Source organism: Chiloscyllium punctatum, chromosome 17 (genome assembly GCF_047496795.1).
Source record: "Chiloscyllium punctatum isolate Juve2018m chromosome 17, sChiPun1.3, whole genome shotgun sequence".
Taxonomy (NCBI): domain Eukaryota; kingdom Metazoa; phylum Chordata; class Chondrichthyes; order Orectolobiformes; family Hemiscylliidae; genus Chiloscyllium; species Chiloscyllium punctatum.
This window is the reverse complement of record NC_092755.1, coordinates 72,338,623-72,366,243: the sequence shown is the minus strand read 5'-3', so window position 1 is coordinate 72,366,243 and position 27,621 is coordinate 72,338,623. Positions and strand designations below refer to the sequence as shown.

The following is a 27,621-nucleotide window of genomic DNA, read 5'->3' as shown; positions in this document are numbered from 1 at the left end:
ATCTCACAAACTAATAATGAAAAGTTGTTTCATTATTGTTCAGTATTACAAACAACAAACAATTCTATACAAAAAGCAATAAGTGCTTTTGATGTTTTTCAGTTAATTTTACTTGTTTAGTGAGAAAAATCCAGTCTGTTTTGGGCTTGAACAAGTGACTGAAACCTGGGTGAATGTCTGAGGTGGATATGCGAAGGACAGTTGTGAGGTGATCATCAGTGAAAGAGGATCGGGATTTGGATTTGTTGAACTTCATTACTGAGAATGTCTGTTCACATATATAGGTAGATCCAAAAAGGACTAGAATCTTCTGAGCATGCCTCCTCATGTTTGGAAAGTTCTCCTCTTTGAGGGAAGAGTAAAAATCAAGCAGTGACACTGACCTAAAGTACTCTGCCAGAAGTGTGTCAGACTGCAGGTCGATGAGTTCAAGCTGAACATCACTAGGTGCATTCTCCACATTGCATGTAAATGGGGAAAAAAACCATGTGCATTTCATTCTCAACCGTTTTAAAGCCTTGAAATCACCGTGAAAATTCACCATGCAGTACTTCTAACATCGATGAGTACCTGTGGAGATGATCAGCTGAAGGTGAAAAGTTCAGTGTTGGCAAGTGGGTGAGAATGTTGTCCTCCATTTGGCTTGACAGAAGCTGCAACTTTGTCATAAAAGCCTTCACCAAGTTGTACATTTCATGCACAAAAAGGCCCTTGCACTGCAGTTTCACATTTAGTTCATTCATAAGTGGGCGGCACGGTGGCACAGTGGTTAGCACTGCTGCCTCACAGCGCCAGAGACCCGGGTTCAATTCCCGCCTCAGGCGAATGACTGTGTGGAGTTTGCACATTCTCCCCGTGTCTGCGTGGGTTTCCTCCGGGTGCTCCGGTTTCCTCCCACACTCCAAAGATGTGCAGGTCAGGTGAATTGGCCATGCTAAATTGCCCGTAGTGTTAGGTAAGGGGTAGATGTAAGGGTTGCGCTTCGGCGGGGCGGTGTGGACTTGTTGGGCCGAAGGGCCTGTTTCCACATTGTAAGTAATCTAAAAAAAAAAGTGCAGTCACATCAACAGCAAATCCAGTCTGCATCTGAAAGCTGTGGAATGCCATTCCATTTCTTCACACAGAAATTTTGAATCGCTTCTCTCAGGTCCCATACATTTTTCAGCATTTTGCCCAGGCTGAGCCCCCTGTCAGCTGTGTGGTAGCCTATGTCACGATATTCAGTCTCATTTTCCTCCAAAAGTGCAACAAACTGCCTGTGATTCAAAGCTCTTGCCCTGATGAAGTTAACTATTTTAGTTACAACACCAACCACATGGTTAATTTTTAACACTGACTTACACAACACTTCCTGATGTATAATACAATGCAAAAATACCAATTTCTGTTCAGGGTCAATTTCCGTCACTTTATCCTGCATTCTCTTTAAGAGTCCAACATTTTTTCCCATTTGATTTGCATAACGATCCATTGTCACACCTACCAGCTTGTCCCATTTTAGTCCCAATGTGTCCAAACATGCATTTACCTCTATGAACAAATCATTACCAGTTGTTGTTCCTTTCATTGACTGCATGGCTGCCAACTCCTCCGTGATTTTAAAGTCCGTAGTTATCCCACGTACGAAGATGAGTAGCTGGGCTGTGTCACGTACATCGCAGCTCTCATCCAAAGCCAAAGATAAAAGGTCAAAGTTGACCGCTCTGTGCTGCAGCTGAAGCTCCAGATTTCTCGCGATGTCCCCAGTCCTTCTCATTACAGTGTGTCAGGAGAGGGGCACATTCTCAAATGCCTCCTTTTTCTCCGGGCATGTTAGTTCTGCAGAGTCCAACAAGCACTCCTTAATAAACTCTCCATCAGAAAACGGTTTACTGTTTCTGGCGATTTTGTGGGATATGACATAACTTGTCTTGGCATGGGCTGACATTTTGAGGCCTACCCAGCGAGCATGACTTTTAGCTGTTCACACACGCACATGTGCGTCCATACTCAAATAAAAAAAGCATCCTTTTCAAAACAAAAGCAACACAGTTGTATTGCGTGCATGGTGTAAATACTTTTTCATTTATGTTCTAATTTAAGATTGACCTCTTGCGGGCAGGACAGGAATGACCAAAGGGCCGGATATGGCCCGCAGGCCGTAAAATGCCTAGGTCTGGCCTACTCACTTAAAGTACCTATGTTCCTCTGCAAAGTTGCACAGTCCTCTGCACACTTAGCTCTGCCACTCAGCTCTGCCACTTGGTGCATCTGCAAACTTTGACTCACTGCATGTGGTCCCCAACCCCAAATCATCTATGTAAGTTGTGAATAAGTGCAGTCCCAACACTGATCCCTGAGGCACATCATTAGTTACTGATTGCCAACCAGAATAATACTCATTTATTCCCAGTCTTTGCTTCCTTTAGTTAACCAGTCCTCAATCCATGCTAATACATTACCCGTAACACCATGTATCTTTATCTTATGCAGCAACCTCTTGCTTGGCACCTTGTCAAAGGCCTTTTAGAAATCTCGGTACACCACATATACTGGGATCCTGTTGTCCACCTTGCTTGTAATGTCTTCATAGAGTTCCAAAAGATTAGTTAAGCATGACCTGCCGTTCATGAACCCATGCTGCATCTGCCGAACAATTTCTATCTAGATGCTTTGCTATTTCTTCCTTGATTATAAACTTAAGCATCTTCCCCACTACAGAAGTTAAGCTAACTGGTCCATAATTCCCCATCTTTGGTCTACCTCCTTTTTTTCTGAACAGTGGCATCACATTCGCTGTTTTCCAATCTGTTGGAACTGCCCCAGAGTCCAGTGAATTTTGGAAAATTACCATACGTACACATGCTATTTCTCCCGCCATCTCTTCTTGTACCCTGGGATCCATTTCAAAGGGCCAGGAGACTTGCCTATCCTTAGCTCCAATATCTTGCCTAATACTACCTCTTCCGTGATAATGATTGTTTCTAGGACCTCTCCGACTTTCGTCTCTTTGTCAGTTACTGGCATGTTATTCGTGTACTCCAGTGTGAAGACTGACACAAAATACCTATTTAATGCCTTGGCCATTTCATCATATCCCATGATTAAATGCCTCTTCTCATCCTCTAAAGGAGCAATGTTTACTTTAGCCACTCTTTTTAATTTTATATGTTTACAGAAACTTTTGCTATCTGTCTTTATGTTCTGTGCTAGCTTTTTCTCATGTTCTATCTTATTTTTCTTTATAGCTCTTTTTGTGGCTTTCTGCTGACCTTCAACGCTTTCCTAATCTTCTAGTTTCCGGCTAGTTTGGCCACTTTGTATGCCTTCTCTTTCAATTTGATAGCCTCCCTTATTTCCTTAGGCATCCATGGCAGATTACCTTTTTCTTACATTCCTTCCTTTTCACCGGAATATACTTTTGCTGAGCACTTAGAAAAATTGCTTTAAAAGTCCTCCACTGATCGTCAACTGTCCCACCATAAAGTCTTTGTTTCCAGCCTACTTTAGCCAAAGCTTCATTGAAGAGTTTACAACTGTATTACTGCAAAATAGAGTTTTAAAAGATCATCAAATAAAAAAACGTGCATGTGTACATTGAATTTAAAACAGTAATGGTGAATGCAGGCATACAAGCTTAAGAAACAGCAGATTAGCAGATTACAAGCATTATTGAGATGATACAGAACTAAAACAACTTCACAGTAATAAGAATTAAGAAAACCATTGAGAAGAAATAGAAAAAGACATAACACCTTCACAGAGATCCAATGTCAGAGAAGCACCATAAAGATTCAAGATTGGACATCAATGTTTAAAGTACAGCACTGCCTGAAAATTAAACACTACTTACGAAACTAAGCAGATTAATTAAACTGTCATATTCAGTGGGTCTGATCATGAATTATGTTTTTAATCATGTTAGGGCCTGACCAGACTGTCCAGAAAGTATACTTTGGAGATAGCAAAGTTGATTTTAAAAGTCAAGTGTATGGTGCTGTGTTCCAGATTTGATTGGTCAACCAGTAATCTTTAATCAAAGCATATTTTATTTTTACAATGCAGTTAAAATAAAAAAAAGGCATAACTTTATTCTATTGAGATACTGAACAAGATAATGTATTATTTATCCACTAATCATCAACTGTTCCAATATATGCAGTGTCCCAGAAACACACCCTTGGCAAAGGCAGTTTAACATCATAGTTATTATTCTCATGTGTTGTCTCCCAGGCCAGTAGAAAGAAACAATCTATCTCTTTTGTTGTTTAAGAGGAAGCCTCTCTGACTAAAACTTTCCTCTAATAGCAGAACATATCTCTTAAAGGTACAGTATCATCACAATGAACATAATATTTTAAAGGATACAGATACTGTTGAAGATGTCTTAAAAACTTCTGATCGTTACTCAATTTAAGAAATTTGACTCAGTCCTTCAGCTCCAGCAGCCAGTAAAACCCTCCAACTAACTGAAAAGCAAAATGAAAATTCTATTGGTCTGTGTGAACTTGAGTCCATCGCCTCATGATTCATTTGTCTTACTTTAAAAAAAAAGGGAGAACTCAAAGAGGTTTACCAACTACCGATCTGAAGGAGATATTTCAGCACCACTGTGATAACTCCCCTCTGTAAGAGAAACAGACCAGAATATATCTGTTAAAGGCAGAGTAGTGTCACAATCAACATAACATTAAAGAGGGTACAGATACTTTTGAAAATGTCTTAAAAGCTTCTGATTATTACTCATTTAAGAACTGGTAAAATCCTTGAAAAAGCAAGATTGAACAGAAGAGTTCAATTTCCAGGGAAATTGGTAAATAATTTCATTAATGGCCTCTACAGATTAAGGAAAACTGACTGTAGAGCTTTGAAATAAGAATTAATTAAAGAGAAAATTATTGTTGGATTTATTGATCAAACTTTATAAGCTTTTCTACAGTTCAAGTAAGAGTTAGCTTTGGAGAAAACAATACAGGTTGTGTAGGAGGCAAAAACCAGAAAGAGTCAAAGACATCATGAGAGATGAAGACCTACCTAGGAGAACAACAGAGTCCATTCATTTTATAAAGTGAGGAAATTCTAAAGAGGCATTTGACAAGTCAATACTATGACTAAACCAAACACAGATACAAAGAACCAATGTCAGTACTGTGGAATAAGAAGGTCTCACAGGCACAGAAAATGTTCAAACATGACAAAGGAATATTACATTTGTTGAACTGTAAGACGATGTTTGGAGAAGGGTCAATGGATTCAAAATATTAACCATGCTTTCTCTTCACAGATGTTAGTAGACCTGTTGAGTTTCTCTAGCAATGTCTGTTTACTGTCAATTTTGAGTTTGATGCAGGAGCAAGTGTTATTGTCCTAAAGTGAATTCAAGGCTAAGATTCTTCCAAATAAAGTAGAGGACAAATTAGATGTACAAGGAATGTTGCCCATGTGAAGGATATCTAACAGATAGAACATCAAGTGGAGAAATGGTATTTGAATCAGGTCCAACAAACCTCAAGATTTATCTTCCTCCAAGTTGGTGCATTCTGGGAAAATTGTGCAATCTGATAAATAGAGAAGAATAAAATGTTAAGATGGTTCCAGTTGGAAATAATATAAGTTTGGAGTGGTTTACGGGAAAAAAAATTCAAAGAATTTACAAAAGCCTCCAAACTACATATAAATAGGAAAAATGACATCAGCTTTATTCCAGTTAAAGAGGTAGAATAAAAAGGAAGTAGGATGAAATGTTTGAAATAAGTATTGTGAAACATAGTGGAGGCATATGACATAATGTGGTAACACATTGGTAAAAATATAACTTTGTTTAACCAACATTTACAATATTTTCCATTATAACATTGGTTTCTGTGGACAAACTTTTTTTTTCACAAAGAGTTGGATTCTTAGTTTGTGTAAAGATCAGAGAAAGAAAGAAACATTTCCAGAATGTTCTCCTCTAAGGTTCTGCCAGTCCCATTTTCCATTTATAACATGTTTTTTGAGAAAGGTGGAGTCTCTCTGTGTGACCAATATGTAAAGGTAAACAGCAGAACAGATACATGACAAATAATTTAGTTTATTTTTCATGAAGAAGAGAAACACATCCTCTTATATTTTTTCCTGTTGTTTCATAGTTTCATAGTAATAGAAGCAGGAGTAGGCCATTTGGCCTGTCAAGCCTACTCTCTCACTCATTAAGATCATGTCTGACCTATCCATCATCTCAGCTCCTCCCCGCATAACCCTCAATTCCCCTACTATGCAAAAACCCATTCAGCTGTTTCTTGACTTTATTTAATGAAGTTGCCTCTACTGCTTCCTAGGGCACAGAATTCCATAGATTCTGCACTGTCTGGGAAAAGCAGTTCTTCCTCATCTCCGTCCTAAACCTATTCCCCCTAGTCTTGAGGCCATGTCCCCTGGTTCTAGTCTTGCCCATCAGTGGAAACAACTTGCTTGCCTCTATCTTACCTATCCCTTTCATAATTTTATATGTTTTTACATGATCCCCTCTCATTCTTCTAAATTCTAGAGAGTACTGATCCAGACAGCTCAATCTCTCCTCATAGGGTAACCCTCTCATCTCCAGAATCAACCTGGTGAACCTCCTCTGCCCCACCTCCAAAACCAGTATATCTTTCCTCAAGTAAGGAGACCAGAACTGTGCACAATACGCCTGGTGCAACCTCACCAATTCCTTGCAGCAGAACCTCCCTGCTCTTAAATTCAATCCCTCTAGCATTGAAAGCCCATATTCTGTTTGCTTTCCTGATTACCTGTTACACCTGCAAATCAATTCCTAGCACTCCTAAGTCCCTCTATGCAACAGCATGCTGCAATCTTTCACCATTTAAATAATACTCTGACCTACTATTTTTACTTTCGATGTGAATAACCTCAAATTTACCAACTTTGTACTCTGTCTGCCAGATCCTTGCCCGCTCACTTAACCTATCTAAATCCCTCTGCAGACCCACCACATCCTCTGCAGTTTGCCTTTCAAGTGTCATCAGCAAATATGGATACATTACACTCAGTCTCCTCTTCCACATAAATAATGAACAGGGGGCCCAACACTCACCCCTGTGGCACCCCACTCACCACTGATCTCCAACCAGAAAAACACCCACTTATCCCAACTCTCTGCTTTCTAATGATTAACCAATCCTCTATCCATGCTAGTACATTCCTTGCAACTCCTTGCATTCTTATCTTATGGATGAGTCTTCTATGTGGCATCTTAATGAATGCCTTGTATTTGGAAATCCAAGTATACAACATCTACCTGTTCCCCTCCATCCACCATGCTTGTTACATCCTCAAAGAACTCAAATAGGTTTGCCAAACATGACTTTTTCTTCCTGAATCCATGCTCTGTCTGCCCGATGGTACCATTTCCATCAAAGATATCTCGCTATTTCTTCTTTAAAGAAAGCCTCCAGCATTTTCCCAATTACAGATGTTAAGCTAATTGGCTTATAGTTACCTGCCTTTTGCCTACACCCTTTTTTAAACAGCGACGTGACATTAACTGTCTTCCAGTCTACCGGGACCTGCCCAGGGTGCAGTGAATTTTTATAAATTGCTATTAACGCATCTACTATAACCTCTGCCATTTCTTTCAGCACCCTGGGATGCATTCCATCAAGACCAGGGTACTTAGCTACTTTTAGACCCTCAAGTTTACTTAACATTACACCTTTAGTGACTACATTTAAATTGAGGTTGTCATCTCCCATTGTATCCTTAGCATCATACTTTGGCACATTAGACACATCTTCTATTGTGAAGCCTGACATTAAATAGTTATTCAAGGCCTCAGCCATTTCAGCATTACCCAATATTAATTCCCCTTTCTCATTCTGCAAGGCACCTATGTCCACATTAGCCACCCTTTTCCACTTTATATATTTTCCTACCTGTTTTTATATTCTGTGCTAGTTTGCATTCTTAATCTATCTTACCTTTCATTCTTGCTTGCTTTGTGGTTCTTTATTGCTTTTTAAAGTTTTTCCAAACTTCCTGTTTCCCACTACTCTTGGTTACTTTCAAAGCCTGAGCTTTTAATTGGAAGCCTTCCTTTATTTCCTTGGTTATCCAAGGCTGGCTCTTCCTACCCTTGCTATCCTTTCTATCAAGTTGGACTGAACCTACATGCATTTCTAAGTAAACATTTTTGCTGAACCATTTATTATTACTCATAGTAAATGTTAATTATTCTTTAAATTTTACAATATTTATCATGAACTTGCAATTGACCAATCAAGTTTTGTTACTTGTGTGTCAATTTCAGAGGCAATCCTAAAGCTTGGCAAGAGGGAAATGAACAATTGGCCTGGATATATAGCTTGGTTACTGTATAGGAATTGGTCCATGGTTGATAGAAACTACAATTATTTCACTCATACCTTCTGTTTCTGGTATCACCATTGTCTTTGAGTGAAGAGGAAGAAAGTGAATTGGGATAAAGGGCTAGAGGAAGGCGAGGGTCTATATGTTCCTGGATTTTTTTTTGTACAGTATAGGAACAAGATGTGCACAAAGCATAGTTTTGCTGCTCCATGTCAATTTCTTGTCAGTGGCTAATGTTTTTTCTCTATTAATCAAGTATGGCAAGGTTTATAAGGATTTGTCTCAGTGAAGCAAAGGGGTGCAATTAAAAAGTGTGCAGCTTTACGGGCACTGGACTGACAGACACATGAACAATTTGTTTTGTATCCCCAAGATGATTTTGACAGAGAAGAACGGTTAGGTCAGTGATGAGTCAGGTCACAGTGACAAACAGACGGAGATCAGATGTTCACATACAGTGTACAGAAGTCTGCTATTTAAAACTGAACACAATAATCCAGAGAAACAAATGTAACTTCTTCCCTTTGTGTCCTGATCCATTTTCAGAATCATTGAATTGAGAAAGAACCCATTTAGCCCATAAATTACTTTACACCTCCACAGTTTCTATTCTTTTACAATTACAAAAATAACTTGATGGCTTTCTTGGATGTAAAGTGCAGATTTCCACATTCCCCATTTTTAATCTGTCACAACTTTTTACACTTTTGCTCATTGGCTCCTCAAAGAATCATGCTGCGATCAGGCAATGCAGCAACATTTTATTACAGCGCCACCTAAAGGACACTTTAGAATGACAAGAGGCCAGAAAAGAAACAACATTGGAGGAGTATTCCTCCAGAAGGCAGAAAGGATGTTTGGGCTGCTGCGTGTTGCTCTATAAACTTACTAAATCTATAAATCTTCCTGTATACTTCTCTGTGACTTATCTGACACCTGACCTGGAGGACTGCGGTCGACTGATCTGTGTGTTAATGTGTTGTGTTTTGAGCAGCAATGTGAAAATAGGAAGCTTCAGTTAAGTAGGTGTCCCACTGGAACTCCCAGGAGGGCTTTCTAGGTATGCATGGCTTACTCTTTGGATGGAACTTTCACTTTTTCCAGACTCACAGGCTAACAGCAATTCCAAGTGTCAAGCTGATTTCAGCTGTTGACTGTGAACACTAAGGGGTAAAGTCTATTTGTGGAGGGACTACCCCAGTTCTGAGGAAGGGTCACTAGACCTGAAACATTAACTCTGAATCTCTTTCCACTGATGCTGCCAGACTTGCTGAGCTTTTCCAGCAATTTCTGTTTTTGTTTCAGAAAAGTATAGGACCTGTTGCTCTTAACTTTGTTGTGAGAAGATTATTGGGATCTATATTCAAGGATAGAATAACTGGGTAACAGTGACTTTTAAATGGTGAGTCATATTGAATAAACCATATTGGATTTTATTAAGGAAGGTGTTGAAGTTGAAGGTGGGGAAATGATTATGGCAGAAGAGGACAGGCTAGGGTTTACATATATATTCAATTTGAAAGAACAGTATAAGTGCAGGCTTATAAATTTCTAAACAGCAGGGCCTTGATTACTTAATGTATTTTTCAGTGACTTAGAAACTTCTATGGTCATATATCCAAGTCTACCAATGACATGTTGGAATGCTGATTTAATCAACCATTTGAAAATGAGGAAAAAATTACAAAGAAACATTGATAGATTAAGTGAGTGGGGCAACCTGAAACAGGTGGTGAATGTGGGATCATCTGTTTTGGATCAAAAAACAAGAAATTAAAAAAATCAATAAATGGCAGAAAGTTAAGAGCAGTAAAGCTAGGAGAATTTTAGCATCTATGTGCATGTACCACTAAAATTGAGTAATCAAATGCAAAATATAATCGAAAAGGTTAATGGGAAATTTGTCTCTGAGGCTTGTTTTTTTCACAGCTAGTGGAGTACAAGGCAAAGCACAAGCTTATGCCTCTTTCCATATCTAATCTCTCCTGGAACAGAGAGCCAGCCTTTGGCCTATGGCTATAGTTTGGGGAATGCCACTTTTATTGGTTAATTGACCAGGAAATTCTCCTGATCCTACTGTCTGCCAAAGTGCAATTGGAAGGAGTACATATTGATAATCAGTCTGTCTTTCTGGCCACCTTCCTTGCCCAAAGAATCCTGTCGTGGGACTCATGTCCAGAGCTTTTGGCTCAGAGGCAAGGACACTCCCCAATGCAAGATGGCCTAATAACAAGATGCAGAAGGGTTGTGAACTGCATGTTAAACAATGCTTTGTAGATGGGATTAAAAACTCCCAGGCTGATCCTGCCACATGACCACCTGTGTTCCTGAAAATTCTGTGATTTGGCAACGGCCAGAATAATGGGGATACAACTTTTACCTTATGCTTCTTGTGTCCATTCTCAGTTAGAATCTCTGTTGCAGTCTTTGGGAGGTGGACTTGGTGTGTTTCTGTCAGACATTGTTATGTAATCCTACCCCATAAACATAGCTAGAATAGCATTTGGCCACACATCCTTGACAATAGGAAACAATGAGAATATTGCTTTTTGCAAAATTAAATCAAGGTGTAATAAAACACAAACTATGATATACAGTGTTTTATGTTCTGGATTCTAATTAGCTCAGGAGTTGTCGGTTTACTAGAACTACTCAGCAGATCGCACAGAATCTGTGGACAGCGAAATAAAATTAATGTTTTAGATTGGGACCTTGGGTTCATGTCACACTACAGGTAACCTTACTGCACTGTACACTCTCTCACACACGCACACACACTCTTACATACTCACACACTTGCAGGCCCTCTCTCATACACAAGCTCTCTCTCATACGCACATATACCACCCACACTCACACCCAAGCATGCACCCTCTCACCGAGTACCCCATCACACACTCACACACACACTTTATCATGCTTGCACACATGCAAACACACACTCTTTCACATACACTCACACTCACATGCCATATTCACTCTGTCTCTCCTGCACGCGCGCACACATACAAGTTTATGGGGTAAATTTGTATTTGCAGAATTATGTTTGCAGATACATTCTATTTTGCTCAAAAAATGTAGAATCAGCAAGCAGTCAATGCAGGCAATGAATTTATGTAATATTTGTAAATTCCACTAGGGAAATAGAACCAGTCTGACTCAAGATTGGTCTGACTCACACCTTTAATGCATTGTCAGAGCTGAGATGTCACCTTTTGTTATAAAACCTTAAATTATCTTGAGAATGTGACTGTAAATGTAAGAAGTGTAAAATGTTGGTTAGGCCACTTTTGTAATATGGCAAGCAATTCTAGTCTCCTTCCTATTGAAAGGATGTTGCGAAACTTAGAGTCATAGAGACGTACAGCATGGAAACAGAGTGTTCGGTCCAACCTGTGGGATATAGGTAAAGTAGTGTTACTTCTGCAATCATAATTACTTATGCAAGGTAAATGAACTCACCAGTGTATAATTGTTTCAGCCAAGAGCTGAGTCAACAAGAATGAAAACTATGTGAAGGAAATACATGATTGTTTTTGTATTAGCTAAAATGTGCATACAAGAATGAAATGTGCCCGCAAACAATGGTAGATGTTACAGACAAATAGATAAGGTGCTGTGAGGGGAGAGGGTTAAGCTAGATATGCCTGTACAAACAGTAGTTATAAGTATCTATTTCCCACTTCTGCAAAAACAAGAACAAACCACAATCACGAAGTCATAAGATCATAACAAGTGAGGGAAACAGATGGTAGTGAAGGAGGATATACCTAACAATGGACCATGGCGGGATGTGGTCAAATGGCCTTGTGGGGCCAGAAATAAGCATTTTGTCACAGACAAGGCTGGATAAGGCAAGAGATGAACAAGAGTAATGGGCGCCGGTCTTAGAGAGGTGGGAGATGTAAACAGGGGAGGAGCAATGGGAGGATGGAATAGGAATGAATTGCATAAATGTTGTGGACTAGTTGAATTCAGTGTGTGTGTGACTGCCTTTGTACACAGTAGACACCACACCCCTCATGCAAGAGCGAAATAAATGACACTAATGATTCAGATCTTGTCTTGGACTGAAATTATTGAAGTGAGTGAGCTTCGTTTCTCACAAACCTGTCCATGCCGACCAGATATCCCAACCCAATTTAGTCCCACCTGCCAGCACCCGGCCCATATCCCTCCAAACCCTTCCTATTCATACTTGAAAGGGTTCAGAAAAGATTTACAAGATGTTGCCTGGGTTGGAGGCTTTGAGCTGTAGGGAGATGCTGAATAGGCTGGGGCTGTTTTCCTTGGAGCGTTGAAGGCTGAGGGGTGACCTCGTAGAGGTTTATAAGATCATGAGAGGCATGGATTGGATAAATAGACAAAATCTTTTCTCTGGGGTGGTGGAGTCCATAACTAGAGGGCACAGGTTTAGGGTGAGAGAGGAAAATTGACCTAAGGGGCAAATTTTTCATGCAGAAGGTGGTGCGTGATATGGGTCAAGTGCTGGCAATTGGGACTAGATTGGGTTGGAATATCTGGTCAGCATGGACGAGTTGGACCGAAGGGTCTGTTTCCATGCTGTACATCTCAATGACTCTATGACTCTATCTGCAGTGCTCACTTTCACTCCAGTCCAACATTGGCTCCTCCCAATCATGTTTCAAATTGAGCACCTTTCACCAGAACAAAATGTGGGTTTGCATTTTCTGAGGAGTGGCAATCTCATCAGTGGCCACTCTAGCCCTTCTATTTTTACAAAGAAAGAGAACTCCACAATTATGGGAAGAGATTCTGCTCAAGGTTCCCTCAGAAGTGCAGAGCCATAATTCCATTCTTACCATTCTCTCATAGCTCAGGGCTGTCAAAGGAAGGCAAACCACGTACTCTTTTCACAGCAATCTGCTGCCACATTCTGACATTAAATGGCCTTGACAGTCACTTTGACTGCTGCTGTCAAAGTGTAAGTACATAAGGTAAGTGGGATGCTCAGGTGCTATGAGAGTAGGATGCCAGACGTAGAAAGAAAAACAGAGGGCCATGTAAGTAGGATACTGGGTGATAGAGTACTAGGTCAGTAAGATGCCGATGAGATTGTACATCAGCTGGGGAGGGAGTATGATCTCATGGGTAGGATGCCAGATGAGTGCAGGATAGGATGCCAGATTAGTATGTTGCCAACTTAGCAGGGTGCGAGACATCCAGGGTGCCAGCTGGGTAAGGTGCTAACTCAGGACAATGTAGGCCAGCTGCATGCTTTGTCAGGTAGGAAATCAAGTAAGTAGTTCCAGATGCATAGGGTGCCACGTGTGTAGGTGTCAGCTGGATCAGACATCATGACAAGGAGGTGGGGTGCCAAGGTGCAAGGTAAGTGAAGCAGTGCTTAGTGTAGGTTGAAGGTGGTGGTAGAAATTGGGTATGGCAGGCGAGGGACGGTCAGGATGAGCGGTGTCTAACAGATCGGTAGAGAGTGGTTATGTGCAAATCTGGATCCAGGAAGGCAGCAAGGTTGCCAAGTTGCAACCCCACCCCCCAAGCTGCAAGGTCTGAGGCAGGTATTGTTGGATGAATGTGATGGACATTTTTGGGTCAGCTTATTAGTTACTTGGGAGTTAGATTGTGTATTTAGTAGTCTACCTTTTCCTAACAATTTCATTTAATTTCATTAGAATCCTGTGAAATAACTGATTTAAATGGATACTTTCGGAGGATTCCATGTGTACACGAACAGCCCAGCAGAATCTTCAATATCCCTTAGGGCATGCTGCAGATTCCCTAGCACAAGCCAATGTGCAAACACAGCTATACTGGATTTTCTGGACCAAATATTTCAGAATGCAAAGGTCACAAAAGATGCAGCTAGCAATGAAAAGAAGGAAGTTAAATAAAACATAAAAGTGTCAAATAACAAAGAATCATCTATATCCTGTTAACTCAATCTAGATAAACAGCAATGGAAAGGTTTTGCAACTTGTGGGAGATGTGATAAGAATCTTGATCAAAGATTAACAAAAATGTTGCACTGCCTCTTGGTTGGATGGCAGCACCTCTGTCCAATGTGGGCATGGCCCACACACTCACATACTGGTAAGGAAAACCAGCTGGGCAGACCATGCATTATTCCAAGCTTCCCACTGACCAGATTGTAACTTGGAGTAATTAGAGATGGAGGAATCACAACCATCTCCATCCTTAACAATGGGGGAGCCCAACGACTCAGTGCAAAAGACAAAGCTCAAGGATTTGCATCCATCTTCAGCCAAAGGTGCCAAATGGATGGCCTGTTGCTAGGATCTCCAGCATCATAGTCAGTTTGATTCATTTTATGGCATTAAGGAATTGCTGAAAGCATGGATATAGAAAGAGGTATTTTCCTTAACATGCCAGCTGATGGAATGGAGGTGTATATTCCATAGTGAAACACAGCTCCAACTAAGCTGCTTGAGTACAGCTACAACACTGGCATCTACCCAATAAACTGTCCAGGTTGTCTGATCCTCCCCCCAAAAAGAATAAATCCAATCTGGCCAATTACAGCCTTAACAGTCTATTTTTCAGTCAGTGGCAAAACAATAAACAATGCTATCAAATGGCACTTACTTAGTAATAACCGGTTTAATCGCTGTTCAGTTTGGATTCCACTAAGGTCACACAATTTCTGGTAGTGTTACACTTTTGTTGCAACCCTGAACAAAATAACTGAGCTTCAGAGATGACATTGTGGTTGTTGGAGACCAACTATCTTAGCTCCAACATCTTTGTAAGAATTTCAGAGAATAGTATTCTCCACAGACCATCTCCAGCTGCTTCAAAGACCTTCTTTCTACCATAAGGCCAGAATTGAAGACATTAGCTGATGATTGTATAATATCCAGAACCATTCGTGACATCCCATGCTGAAACTGCCAATGTCCATTGTGATGTAAGATGTGTAATAAATATCATTTAGTTTAGAGGGTTTTTTTTAAACTTCTGGCATACAAGGGTATTTTGTGTGATCTCTTCATATCCTTCCTATCAATTAAACAGTTGTCATTTCTCCACATTGAACTTTATCTGTGACTTGTTTGTCTATTCTGTCAACTAGTCTAATCTTTAGAAAATCTACACTGTCTTCCACACAATTCATAATGCTTCCAAGAATGCTCATCTGCAAGCATTGTAATTACCTCCTGTACAAGAAAGGCTAGGTCATTAATGTATGTTAGGGAAAGCAAAGAAAGGCAAATGCCTTTTAATCTTTTAACTTTTTGCAAGTTTGTTTTAGTGCTATCCACAGCTTTTCGAAAGTTAATTTCATTCTGAGTTATAGTATATTTAGTCATCACTGCCTTAATTGCTCATGGATTATTTTGGCCTGGAGTGGTTTGTAAAGATGCTTTCAGTTCTTTCTGACATTTCCCTGTTTTGATTTGCTTTTGGTAATAAGAACTGTCCTGTCTGGAATTCTGCTTGAAGTTGGACTTCCAGCTCTTTATTTCGGTGTCTGTTTAAGCTTCCCAGTGGTAGATTTAAATAGACTGTCTTCCAAGTTTGAACCATATTGCCAGGATCTTATTTTTGCTGTATGGAATGTGGTGTGATCCGTGGACAAGGATGTCGGCTGTCAAATTTGACCAGAGCAGCAGAATCCACATGGTGAGTTCTTTGCAATAACTTCACCTTCTGGTAGGTTGTTGTTCTGTGGGATAGCAAAGAGTTAGTTATGGTTTCAATTTTGCTCAGTGGAATCTTCAAAGCCCTGGTGTCATCATGTTACAACTTCTCTTTAACGGAAATGCGCTAAACTCAAGGATTGATGGAGCAACAATGTGGGATCTTTAGCTGAAGGTAAGACCAGTCGAGTTAGCTGGAAGACCATAGATAGTACATGTAACACCAGCACCCACTATGTGTGGGCTAAGTAACAAGTCATGAAATAACACAGCACATCCTATCAACATCATAGTGAATGACAACAGTTTAAAGTTCACCCCTTAATGGTACATAGACATATCTGCTACCTCTTCTGTAAATTGGCACAGTGCTACTTGTATAGTTCCTTGTTTTTAAAATTAAAACATCTCTCCGATTCTATTTTCATGACTGAATAGGCATTTTTCAAAAATCAAAGAGAATAGAAAGTCACATATCTTTTGTTTAAGTTAGGATGAGCAATTCTTGCAAAGCCAGTATTTACTGCACCCCTTGTTCTGGGGAAGATAATAGAGCTCTGACTTTAGAATCTTGGAGTCATCCAGCACGGAAACAGACGCTTTGGCCCACTTGTCCATACCAACAAGATGTCCTAAACTGAACTAATCCCATTTGCCTCCATTTTGCCCATATCCCTCTAATCTTTTCCTATCGCAAAATCTGTCCAAATGTTATAGTTGTACCTGTCTGTACTGTTCGGGCAGCTCATTTAATATAAGCACCACCCTCTGAAAACATTCCCCTTCAGGTCTCTTAAATCTTTCCAGCCTCACCTTAAATTGACTTCCTCTAGGTTTGGATTCCCCTGCCCTAATAAAAAGACCTTAGCTTTTGATTCAAAATCCTCCCTTGTTTCATTATCGTCTCATGAACTACCTAGGTATGTTTTAATGCTTTAAAGGCATCCATGTGAATTACATTTGGTAAATCAGGAAGACTTAGCATGGATTTGTAAAATGGAAATTCAATTTAATAAGTGTGTTAGAATTCTTTGAAAGAGTAACATATGCTGTGAACAAAGAAGAGATGACAAGGAAAACAGTGAAGGAAAACCACAGAGGAAAATCAACAAAGCTGACTCGTTTTGAAACTTTTTTTTGGTAAATCTTAATGGGGGATTTTTTTTAAAATCGGACCAGTATTGTAGAGTGGGAGGTAAAAGAAGGTTTAAGAGAAAGGAGTTGTAAATATCATTTTAGTGTTCACTGTTGGCCTTAAGAATAAAATTGTTAATTTTTACTTTAAAAATTAAATCTGGGATAGTTCCTCGCCTCTCAAAATTTAACAGGTTACAGGGTGAGGTGAGCTTTTCTGTGTGAGTTGAAATTAGCAGTTTAGGGGCTTTCATCTGTGATTTGAATGGGTTTAGACAGACTTGGAATAAAGAAAAAGCATGTTAAATTTAAACACTTGCCTGTTAGTCACCAAGATCTTTAAATAAAATATAGGTGAGACAATGTGTTTAATTTCAGTTACTTGTAGTCAGCTAAATTACAAGTGAGAGAGATGGCTCTTAAAATTGCTAAAGAGGTTCTGGGATTTGAAAATGATTCTCAAATTTGCCAAGAAAGTTTAGAAAGAAAAGACCATACTCTTAGAAGTAGCAAAGAGGTTAAGATTGGGTTTAACCAAGGACAAAAGTAAAGATGAAATTGTAAGGGAATTAATCAAACACTTAGATTAGTCAGAGAAACAGACAAGTGCAGTAGAGGTAAAATGTAAATTACAAGTATTCATTCATCGCTGAACAAAGAAAGAAAAGAAAGAGATAGATAAAAAGAAAGATAGACGGTTCTTTGCTGAGGAAAAAAAGGGAGAGAATTTGAATTTGAGAAGTTGTGACTTAGTCAGCAAAGTAAAGTTAACAGATGGAGATTAAAAGAGAAGGTAGTGATATGTATAAATGTCAAAACTTTGCCACATTGATGAGAAAGGTGTCAGCCTTCATTTCCTTTGAAAAATTGGCTAGGCACATATGGTGGTCTGAGGATTTATGGGTAATGTTAGTTCAGACTAAACTGGTAGACAGAGCTAATGAGGTATTTGCCATACTGTCAAGTGAGGGGTGAAGAAATTTATGAAAAGATTAAACAGGCTCTTTTAAGCACTTATGAATTGGTACCAGAAGCATGTAGACAATGGTGTAGAAACAAAGAAGAAAGCTGGTCAGACTTATGTTGAGTTTGAAAGAATTAAACAGTCATTTTGATAGATGGGTGCAGGCCTTAAAAGGTAGATAAGACCTATGACACTAAGTTTAAAACCTCATTTCCAGAGATGAAAAGAATTTGTGGAGGAACAGAAAGTTCAGGAAGTAAGAAGGGCAGCAGAATTAGCAGATGAATACATGTGAGTACTTAAGGCAAGCTTCCAGCCAGAATTTTGTCTGGTGAGCTATAGAAATTGGGAGAAGGGGACGTCCTACACTATGAAACAGAGTAGAGAACACTAGTTGGGCGGCACGGTGGCACAGTGGTTAGCACTGCTGCCTCACAGCGCCAGAGACCCAGGTTCAATTCCCGCCTCAGGCGACACACAGTTTGCACGTTCTCCCCGTGTCTGCGTGGGTTTCCTCCGGGTGCTCCGGTTTCCTCCCACACTCCAAAGATGTGCAGGTCAGGTGAATTGGCCATGCTAAATTGCCCGTAGTGTTAGGTAAGGGGTAGATGTAGAGGTAGAGGTAGGGGTATGGGTGGGTTACGCTTCGGCGGGGCGGTGTGGACTTGTTGGGCCGAAGGGCCTGTTTCCACACTAAGTAATCTAATCTAATCTAGTTGTTTACCACAGGTTAAAGAAGCCGAAGAGGGTGGAAAGGAGGTGAAAGGCCTCAGGTGTTTTCACTGTAATGGAGTGGGACACAAAATTAGTGCTGGTGGGTCAAGAAGGGCACTGGGAAAGTTGTTTTCACTGCCAGGAGGTGGAACCCGTAAAGTCAGTGCTGGTCATTAAGAAAGGTGCTATGGGAAAAGATGTTGCAAAAGAAGCTAAGCCAATGGCATTGGTGAAAGTAGTAAAGGAAATCCCAAGAGCCAAGGAGCTGCAGGAGAGTGCACAGCCTAGGCAGGGGCTGGGTATGGAGTTAGTGCCTGATCTCTATAAAGAATTTGCCTCTGTGGGTAAAGTTTACTCAGAAAGAACACGGGGAGAAGGACAAGCAGCTACAATTTTGAGAGACATGGGATCTAACCAGTTTCTAATAGTAAGAGATGAGAGAAGTTGCACTCTTTCTGATCTGTTACCTGAGAGAGTGTGGTAACTTGTGGGACAGTTGGACAGAAATTTAGCATTCCCCTCTAACAGCAGATTGAAATGCAAATTCAAAACTAAAGTAGTAACAGTGGGAGTGATTGACAGAGTGTCAGGTCCAGGAATACAGTTTGATCTTGAGAATGATTCAGCAGAGTGCAAGGTGGGAGTGACACCCCTTGTTGTGGAGAAGCCCAAGAAATCAAAGAGCTAAAAAGAAAAATATCCTGGTATTTTCCCAGACTCTCGTATCAAGATTCCACTATCATAGGTGACAGCATGAAGGAAAAAAACTATAAAGAAAGACGAAAGAGTTGAGGTTCACTTAGTGGACCACCCTGCTTGATGTATTGATGTAGGAAAAAACCTACATATGGTCAGACAGAAAAGTGCTTCAAAATATGTTAAAAAAAAGGAAGTTCTAGAGGAGTGGGATAGGTTAGTGTTGGGGATGAAATGAATTATGCAGTGGGTGATTCACTCGTAGTGGTCCAATTTAGGAGAACAATAAATCACGCCACACAAACCTTGCATTAGTGACTGTTTGTGATCTCATGGGGAAAGACAAGTCAACCTAATGGTTGCAGGTCACTCTGATGAGATACAGAGAGTTGTGTGGTTACATAGGTTGCAATCATTTAACAATTAGCAAATAGTTAATTGCAGTGTAATGAGTAAGTAGGTATTTTGCCAAGTCACTAGCCCCAGTCACGTAGCTGGACAGTGCTAGTTAGTAGCTGATAAGCAAGTGTTAGCATTACAATGGATTCTTGTAAAAGAACATTCCCATGCTGGGAAGGAGTTTCACTATAATGTGAAAGTAAAGCTACAAGGTCAGCCATCTGACTGAGCCTGGGAATGTATGTTCTTAACAAGCAGACACTAATACGAGACTTATAATGGTTTCCAGTGTTTTAATATGTGACAAGATGGCTGCTTTGGTTAAAACAAATCTCCCACAATTCATTCTTTTTTCTTTTCACCAAATCAGGAGGGCAGTTCAGAAGGATTGGCAAAAAGGAGGGACATGCCAAACACAGGGGGGTCAGGGTTACCAGGATTGAGAGAGTAGGAGTCAATGAAATCATCCACTATTAGGGGATCAAAAACAGGAAGCCCCTGTACAAGCTGGGAAGAAACAGGGGTATTCGGCACCAGTAGGGAGCCGAAATGGGCACAGCATTGTTGCAGGAAAATAATGATAACAGAGCAAAACAAAAACAGCAATGAGAACCACAAGGCCCTGGAGGAGCAAAGAAGCCCAAGAGCCAAGCAAACTACCCATCCAAGTCCAAAGATCCCAATGGGGCATATTGTCAGAGGGAGGAGGTCACCTTGCGAATATGGGCAGCAATTTTGTAATGTTCTCACATCAGTCAGGGCTGATAAGAGTACAAGTGCCTTCTTTCTTGGCCAAGAGGTAGTCAAGAGCCATGCGATTTTGGAGAGCACCAGTCTGGACAGTGACCATCTCTGCATTGAGCAAGTCAAAGGCTGAAGTTGTGGCAATGGCAATCTTTTCCAGAGTGGTTGCAATATGGCACACCTCAACAAGCTGGAGGGTGGCATGGAGGAGAGAGGTATAGATAATTAAACAATGCTGAAAGATAGTGAGGGCTTTCTTTTAATAAGAGGTTTCAAAGCCTTGAAAAGTGAAGTGTGGGCATGGTAAAGGAAAGGGACAATGTAACCTAAATAACAGTTGCCAGTCCAGGAGATAGGCAGCCAGGGGTAGACCTTTCAGCCACAAATGAAATAAGTGCAGTTGAAGGCCAAATGATTGCGTTGGGTCCCAGTCCAAATGGTAGTAAAGAAATTAATGGCAGTCTTGTTGGTAAAACTGAGATTAAGTATGCTTCCATCGGCAGTGGACTGGAAATCAGATGTGGAAAGGAGGATGGAGTGATTGCATTTACAAATCCAGCTTGCCATCCTAAAGAATGTTTGCATTAAAAGCAAACACTTCCTAGGGGTGTAGTTGTGGCCATTAGATTGAGGAGTGGGGGTTGGGGGGGGGGGGGGTATAGGGTGTTGTGTGTGAGAGATTACACTGATTGCCAACTAAGGTAGGTGTTATCCCCATAAGAGTTTGGGGTGGCCATCCAATTAAGGAAATTAGGAGGATGCAAAAAGTTGTTACAGTGGTAGAACGACCCTGATGCAACCACCATTCAGTGTCAGATTCATTAAAAAGGTATGAATGTCAGGGGGAATCCATCCCTTCGAGTAGTGGGAACATGGACACAAACCCAGCAGCTAGAGAGGTTGACCTTTTGTGCATAAAAAGGTATGTAAAGAATAGTGTTGTAACATAATTCCCTTTTGTTACTGTCTACAGGACCCCAGTCAAACATTCAGTGCAAGAAAGATAAGCAAGAGTGTAGTGAAAGGCAGAACAATCAGTGTCATTCACGGATGAAGGCTGAAGACGTGTCTCTGATGGGATCTTCCTCCCCTGACTGCTGAACAGGTGACCAGTGGGACTAGGAACAGGCCTCTCCACCTCACTTCAGTTTGCCCCACTCCTAATTCTTAGGCTTGGTGTACCTGTGATTGTAAACTTTAAAAAAAAGAGTTTTGGTTAACTGATTATGCAAATATTTGCCACTTGTCCAATACTATAGTGGCAGCTGTCTCAGTCATTGGGACAGTTTTGATTCATTTACTAAATAAATCTATTATTAGACACTATTCATAGTGTGCATGAGATGATTCTATAAAAGCAAGTTGTAGAGAAGTAAAATCAATCCCCACCAGGAAAGGAAGTGGTTAACAACCACAGGGCACCTGTCCTACAGCATGCATCTTGTTTGCATACAAATTTAACACACTTCGGCTCTTTTCTTAGCTGTTTGCTGAAATTCTGGGTGCCACCAACTAAGTATTAACCATTCCCTCCTTGCCCAAGTGTGTACAAATATGCACAAAATCAACTAAAATAGGTAGCAGCAAAGGAACAAACTTGTCCAGCAGGGGTCACCCACATTTTGGTTTGAGTCTGAAGGGCGTATCCTATTTGAGGCTGTAGTCTGTTCAGCATGGGACTTCCCTTGTCATTTCTGTACTTTACCCAGGTCTGGCAAACTGTCCCCATATTGTCTCTATCCAGGTTTTGTTGGGTACCCAGTGTGACCAGAAATTTGGGGTGTAAGGGTGCTTGCTTGGCCACAGCATCTATTTGCTCATTCCTTTGGAAATGCCTCAGCAGGAGGCTGAACATCTTGATTGGACAAACAGCATTACTATTAATCTACCTTGGAGGTTAAAAATCCTCTGTTCCCACAAGGCTCCAAAGTCATGGATCACACCAATATCATAACAAACAGTGTATATTAGCAGATTTTCCTTTTGCTAGGATGCCAGCATGTTGATTCCCCCCCATTAGCTCCAAGGTTACATTAAGGACATCACTCCCCAGTGGCACATTTCCACAGTTAAATCAAGGGGCAGCCATTTGTCCCTGGGGGATTTTGCTGTCTTGTTCTCAGTCCCAAAGGCGTAATACTGGGGCTGCCTGCCCCCATTTCCAGGGTCCCCTCTAGAAAGGATTGTTCAGCAGTGGTCACCTGCTGGGCATCAGAGGTAGGTTGACCCCAGTGGGTGTCCTGGTCCAAATCAACTCAGTCAGGGCTGGCACACAGCATTTGGGATCATGAGGGCACTGGATAATTGGTTTCATCTGCAACTTGCATCATGATTCAGTCTGGTTCTGGCCATCCCAACAGAAAACCACTGCTCACCTCATTTGTCACAGAAATTCCTGGACCAGTTCATATTGTTTGATTGGATCAAAAGTGACACCAGAAGGAAAACATTGCAAAAGCACAAGGTTAAACAAAGGTGAGTCATCTTCACTTGTTTTTCAATTGTGGGCTGTATACAACTTCCATGAGACAAATGGTCATTTATTCAGACTTATAATACAGTATATTTGTATTCAGGCCACACCAAAAGTGTGTTTAGATCTGTATCATTCTTTGGACAGAGCAAATTGGGCTGGTTTGTTCTTGCAGTCAGGGCATGCTTCATTAATATAATTCCCAGGATGGCCACTCATCCCCATGATATCGGCCATGAAGACCAGAAGCTTCATTTTCAAAAGGAAAGGTTTGTAATAAAGGGCTGTGCTGGGGACAATCAGGAGATAAACAGCTCAGTGGGGATCCTGGAATAAAATCCCCATCCCTATCAGGGTCATCCCCATTCTCAAATAGGGGTCAGCATGCCAGACAGATTCTACTCAGAATCCCAAGCCTAAGTGCTTTATTTTAGAACATTGTTGCTTTAACCCTGTTTGTATATTCCTCAGTCTTCGTGGCCTTTCACTGTTTCTCATGTTCCCTTTATTTTTCATCTACCCATTCACAGTCAGCTATGAACATCTCCCAGCTTTTGGGTGCTCCATGTACTGTACATACCTGGACTATCACATGCAGAGTTCCTTCAACTGGCCAGTAAGGTATCTTTCCATTCTTTAAAAAAAAGAATGAATTGATGCAGCCATGCTTCAAATTAACCATGAGACAATGAGACAAGCCACTGACAATGTGTAAAGGAATAAAACCAAGTGATCTTGCAATTAATTCTGATTCAGGGCTAACAATTGGTTAATAGAAAATAACAAATTATACATAATTCAGAGATAGAACCAGAACAAATGACTAAGACATTTTAAATATCAAGATAAACTGGAAATTCATTTTAAACTGAATTTTGAATAAAAGTAAGGTGTATACAGTTTCCAACTCTGAAATCTATTAAAATTAAGGGACTAGAACCAGGAATTAAAGTCCCAGGTTAGGTTCCTTAAGCAGTTCTGACCAATCATTGCTCATTTACAATGTTAAAGGCTGTGAAATGACTGGAGCTGCATTGAAAGGCCTTGTCTATTCACATGGCAACAAAATACTCCTATTGTACAAATAATGACCAAATCTGAAGACACAATAGAATATTAATTTTGTTACATGATTGATCACAATGTTGAACTGAAGCTTCAATTGTCAGTGAGGGAGGGAAATTGATAGAGTAAAAGCTGACTGGCACCCCTTAATCACCAATGAGTTACAGCAGTCTTAATTAAATGGAAAGAAACAAGTCTGAAACAAATTAAATCCACTAGTATCATTTTCTGATATGAATACTGTTGGTTTGGGATATTTTGGATCTCTTTATGCTTCCAGTTTTAAGCTATTTCACTAAATTAAAGTTCATGCAAGTCCTCCACTCATTGAGCAAATGTTAAAGTCTGAGGTGATTTTACTCAATGTTAGGTTTAGATTATAATTAAAACTTGCGCAGAGACCCGCTGTCATCCTGGAACAGAATGGTTTTGCACCTGAGGCCCATATTTAATGCTATTGCTTTACTACCTTTAGTCAATTCTTTGACTAGTCCAATACACAAGGGAGAGAGGGGTGAAAGTGATCTTTGGCAGTAGCAAGAAGTTATGGGGAATTTGAGAGCAAGTTTATTTTGATTTTTAAAAAAAAAGGTGCCAAATCTAAAGGAGAAGACTTTTTTTTTAAAAAGATTGTAATTAAAAGATTGTAAAGATCCTCCATATTAAACTTTAAATCAGTTTAATAAGATTGGCTTTCATGTGAGCATAAAAGTGATGTTAGAAATTGACAGTAGGGCAGTCATGGCCTGTAAGAACGGGGGGGGTAATATATTTCATAAATCAATGTTCCTTAACTTGAAGTCTCAAATTTTCAAAATGCAAATCAAATTTTAAAGAGTCCTGGATCTCGAGCTCCAGGGAACAAAAGCGTTCAACCACCAGTCAAATGTCCATTCAAAACAGATTACAAAGGGTTAAACTTTCTGCTAGCTGCAGGGAATCAGCGCCGAGTCAGTCTCCCGCTCTTGCACACAAGAAATCTGGAAAATGTTCGTGTATCCCAAATTTTTAGCTTTTGTTTATTCCTTGTTTGTAAGGCTCCTGAGACACATTCCAGAACAAAGTTAGGGAGTTTAGCCTCCTAAACTCTGGAGGTGACACATGGCTGCTTAACGAAGTGTACAACATCTAAATGCGCCTCAGCCATTCCATTTGCAATTCTGACTATTTTCAAGGAAAGTTGTTCGTGCCTCTACATTAGTCCACAACTCAGGGGAAATACAGAGTCTTTAATAGTTGTCAAATGTGTCCCATATGCTAAATTTCATTAAAGTCTGGACATCCTGAAGCAAACTACTATAATTACTGCAGCCTTTCTCTTGTATTTAGAGTTCAGTGATCCCATTACCCTGGAAGCAAAAAAAGCAAAGAACAAACACCAAATCAAAGAGAACAAAACCGAGTAGACAAACAAGACAAAGCAACAAAGCCAAGACAAGCCTTGCCAAACAACAGAAGCAGAGACAGGCCACAGAACTCGGGATCCCGGCTAACAACCCTAGGCGAACACCACCGAATTAGTCACAAAGTCCGGCGCGGTCTCCTTCAACCCCACCTTGCCTCAGCTTCTCACAATAGCACTTAGCTACAAGGGAACCCAGCTCACTACTCACTTGTTGGCTCAGGGGAGGAAAGGTCACAAACTGCCAAGGGAACCTTGTAAAGTCTCCAAATGTAACTTTACTTGCAGCAACACGTTGCTAATGGCTCATGGTGTCTCGATCAGATCTTGAAGGATCAAAACTAAAACTACTAGCCTCCATCACCACAGCCCAAACTTACCCACTGGCTCATGGCCGAGGGAAACACTGCCAGCAGTGAAAGCAACTCACTTTGGTATTGCAAAAATACCAACCAGGCGACTCAAGGAAGCAGTATTTTCTCCCATCTTGTTGCAAAAATAAAACCCGCCGACTCAGAGGTTCATCAAAGTAGTGAGAAAAATCGAGTGAGCAAAAAAAAAAGGAAAAGCCTGGAAACCTCGTGAAATAGAATTCCTGCAGACTACGCAAACTGTTGGAATGAAATGAATTATGCAGCGGGTGACTCACTCGTAGTGGTTCAATTTAGGAGAACAATAAATCGCGCCACACAAACCTTGCGTTAGTGACTGTTTATTTGGGATCTCACAGGAGAGACAGGTCAGCCCAACGGGATAAAGAGAGTTGTGTGATTATATAGGTTGCAATCATTTAACAATTAGCAAACAGTTAATTGCAGTATAATGACTAAGTAGGCACTTTGCCCAGTCACGTAGTGTCTGGACAGTGCTAGTTAGTAGCTGATAAGCAAGTGTTAGCATTACAATGGATTCTTGTAAAAGAAGAACATTCCCACGCTGGGAAGAAGTTTCACTATAATGTGTTAGTACAGCTACAAGGTCAGCCACCTTATTGAGCCTAGGAAACGTACGAGCTTAACAAGCAGACACTAATATGAGATTTATAATGGTTTCCAGAGTTTTAATATGTGACAAGATGACTGCTTTGGTTATAACAAATCTATGGTTAGTAAACTATCTGTCTCAGGGGCAAAGAACGCAGTTGAAAGGTTTGTTACTGCAGTATGGCAACATATGTAGGAATCAGATGGGGAGGACTAATGTTGTTGTACATGAGGTAGACATAGGGAGTATTGTTCCGATAAAACAACACTGCTATCAGCATAATCCTTTCAAAGCAGACAGGTCCAGAAGGAGGTGGAGGCCATACTCTATGAGGAGATCATCGAACCGAGCCAAAGCAAATAGAGTTCACCAATCATAGAGTCCTACAGTCATAGAGGTGTACAGTACAGAAACAGACCCTTCAGTCGGACTCGTCCATGCTGACCAGATAACCTAACCTAATCCTGTACCATTTGCCAGCACTTGGCCTATATCCCTCTAAACCCTTCCTATTCATATACTCATCCAGATGCCTTTTAAATGTTGCAATTGTACCAGCCTCCACCACGTCCTCTGGGAGCTCATTCCATACATGCACCACCCTCTGTGTGAAAACGTTGCCCCTTAGGTCCATTTTATATCGTGCCCCTCTCACCCTAAACCTATGTCCTCTAGTTCTGGACTCTCCCACCCCAGGAAAGGGACTTTGCCTACTTACCCGATCCATGCCCCTCATAATTTTACAAACCTCTATAAGGTCACCCCTTAGCCTCAGATGCTCCAGGGAAAACAGCCCCAACCTCTCCCTATAGCTCAAATCCTCCAACCCTGGCAACATCCTTGTAAATATTTTCTGAACCCTTTCAAGTTTCACAACATCCTTCCAATAGGAAGGAGTCCAGAATTGCATGCAACAATGGCCTAACCAATGTCCTGTACAGCCGCAACACGACCTCCCAACTCCTAGACTCAATGCTCTGAGCAATAAAGGAAAACATGCCAAACGCCTTCTTCATTATCCTATCTACCTGCAACTCTATTTTCAAGGAGCTATTAACCTGCACTCCAAGATCTATTTGTT

At 40.6% G+C, this 27,621-nt stretch overlaps 1 long non-coding RNA gene across 2 annotated transcripts; it reads right to left on the bottom strand.

Moving 5' to 3' along the window:
* Nucleotides 1-26,158, bottom strand: LOC140487958 (uncharacterized). Of its 2 annotated transcripts, XR_011962979.1 has the most exons (5): nucleotides 25,937-26,158; nucleotides 5,487-5,537; nucleotides 4,556-4,605; nucleotides 3,362-4,448; nucleotides 1-1,040 (listed from the first exon to the last, which is right to left on the bottom strand). It is a non-coding gene; the product is annotated as an uncharacterized lncRNA (long non-coding RNA). The 2 variants fall into 2 exon arrangements; XR_011962978.1 differs by lacking the exon at nucleotides 1-1,040 and having other exon boundaries at nucleotides 2,162-4,448.
* Between the last annotated feature and the right edge of the window lie 1,463 nt (nucleotides 26,159-27,621).